This window comes from Strongylocentrotus purpuratus, unplaced genomic scaffold (genome assembly GCF_000002235.5).
Source record: "Strongylocentrotus purpuratus isolate Spur 01 unplaced genomic scaffold, Spur_5.0 spur5_scaffold_15, whole genome shotgun sequence".
Classification (NCBI taxonomy): Eukaryota; Metazoa; Echinodermata; class Echinoidea; order Camarodonta; family Strongylocentrotidae; genus Strongylocentrotus; species Strongylocentrotus purpuratus.
In genome coordinates, this window is record NW_022145600.1 from 30321128 (window position 1) to 30323986 (window position 2859).

The window sequence follows — 2859 nt, forward strand, 5'->3', positions numbered from 1 at the left end:
ACACACACACACACACACCGAGGTCAGAAGGACCGTATGCGTGTTCCTCAAAGCTCCAGTAATGGGGTGTTTTTTTTCGCGCGACAAAGTCCGGCCCGCCATTGACTTGCACACTGGAGATAAGGGGGTGCTTTATACGCGTCCCCAAGAAGACAAATTCCTTTGTAGGGCCATGCATTATGATTCAAGGTATGCCCACATAGAGGATTGGTTTATGTTGGGGGTCGGGGCAAAATGCAGTGAATTATTGATAATTTATTGCATTTTCTTTTTTTCCCCTTTTTTTTTGTATTTGTGGGGGCGGCGACGTACCCCAGCCCCCGCTGCGTACAGTCATGATTCAGTGGCTAAGCAATGGCCTTGTAATAAAAACCGTGTCGATCAGCCATATTAGTGCCCTTTTATGAGGCATTAATCCTCATTACTGTTAGTTATCATATTGCTCCGATTCTCTCATTTTCGTTCGCTGGATCACTGCAGCACAAACAGCTCGTTCGACGTCACTCCCAAACTAGCCAATCAGCTGTCAATGACGTCATATTGAATGCGGCAGCAAATATATTTTGTGAAATTATCGAGAAATGGACTATTTCTAATTGCAAACTAGTTTTATTTTTGGATGAAAACGCAGCCATTGTTATCTTGACATTCTTTGATGTCATCAGAAAAGGGTAAGTTACGTCTCAGATGATTCAAGAGGTCTATTTTGTAAATAAATTTTCAATTTCTTAAAATTTTCCACTGTGTTGCAGAGTACCGGGTGTATGCCATTGGGTGTAATGTGTTCGCGCGCAATGGCGCGAATTATACATTCTTCTTCTTCTTCGCTATAAGTACAGGCCACCGCGCCGTCGGGTGTATTCTCGTACTGAAGTAGGTGCTGTGCAGGTGTCCATATATGTAGTGTCTCAATAAAAGGTCTACAATGAACTATGTGCAGTTAAAAAGACATCTGTAGCATAACATTCCTTTCCTTCTCAATACAATAACTTTCACCTGCCATACTGCCTCGCGGAATCGTGGCATCTCGCCACTTCCATTACGTAATCATTAAAAGGATCCGCATATACAACATTTTCCTGCTATACGTTGTACCGCAGGAAAATACGAATCTCCCTGGTATACCTTACAGTCCAAACGATAAATATGTGCCCGAAACGAAGCAGGCGACGATCAGCGTAGTAGACGACACTTGATAGTAATTTTGTATGTGAGATTGCTTTGCTAAATATAAATTACTTTGTTAATAAATATCAACTAAAATTTCTTTTACATATCTTTAAACCATCATTAATATTTAATTATTCATGAGTGAGTAAAATAAACATACCAAACTATATAATGATATGAAATACTTGGTGGCAATGAGGGGAGTTTGACGTGATGCCCGATTGCACCCCTCTGTTAATAACCGAATAGTCCATGGCATAGGCGCCGGAAGTGGGGGGCAGGGGGGGCAGTTGCCCCCCCAGTCAAAAAAGTGGGGGGGCAAAACGCATTTTTGCCCCCCCAAAACGCCCCCCCCCCCTCCAAAAAAAAAAAAAAAACAGTAAAGGAGTAAACATGGTTTGTATTTTTAATCCAAAAGAACGAAACAATAATAAAAACCTGAATTAAATCACATATACAATTCCATTCAAAGAAAAAGGAAAGTTCACAGGAATTAAATTTCATAAACATTGCGCATGCCACCTATACGGTATTTATCAATGGAGGTCTCTATAATAGCGATATGCGCATATCGTGGACATATTGTGCGAGAATGGGAAAGCGTGTCCGCTTTTTTTGTTATAGGGGTGAGAAGACATGAGCCCCTGAACGCTGGCGTACTGATGGGGGGGGGGGTGATGTATTTGTTATTCGAAACAAGTGATTTACAAATGTTGATGTTGTGACATGATTTTCCGGCATTTTTTCTCCATTTTTTTTGTAAGTCATACCTTTTTATGCGTTTGTTGGAAAATAAGAAATTCCCAAATTACAGTCAGGCGAAATACGCTTATTTACAAGCCTTTATGTCATGGTCTGCAAAGTGGCGGGGCTCGAGCACCCCCCCCCCCCCCTCCCCTCCTTTTTGAAAAAGTATGTTAAAGAAAAAAAGAAAGAAAGACGGAGAAAAAAATGAGTGACCTGCCAATGTCACAAATAAGGTATAAAAAATGCTCATCTGACCGTAATTAAATGCTTAAAACCTCAGAGCTTACGGGGATCCGCCCTCGGACCCCACCAAGGGATCTAAGGCGGGCCCTTGGATGCTCATCTGACCGTAAATAAATACCTAAAACCCCTGAGCTTCCGGGAGCTCTGCCCCCTGGACCCCACCAAGGGCCCTAAGGCGGGCCCCTGGATGCTCATCTGACCTTAATTAAATACCTAAAACCCCTGAGCTTCGGGGGCTCTGCCCCCTGGACCCCACCAAGGGCCCTAAGGCGGGCCCTTGGATGCTCATCTGACCGTTATTAAATGCCTAAAGCCCCTGTGCTTCCGGGGGCTCTGCTCCCTGGACCACACAAAGGGCCCTAAGATGGCCCCTGGATGCTCATCTGACCGTAGTTAAATATTGAAACCTCTGAGCTTCTGGGGGCTCTCCCCCCCCCCCTTGGAACACGTCAATTGCCTTACAGAGGGCCCCTGAATGCTCATCTGACCGTAATTAAATACCTAAAACCCCTGAGCTTCCGGGGGCTCAGCCCCTTGACCCCCTGCCGAGGCTCATGCCCTGGACCCCACGCCAATTTACGCTCTACCTGATCGATAATACTCCACTTTGAAAAACGTTCCGCGGGACCTGCATGTAACGTGTAAGACTGGTGGTGATGCAGATTTTTCGTCTGCCCCCCCCCCCTTCCGATTTTTTTT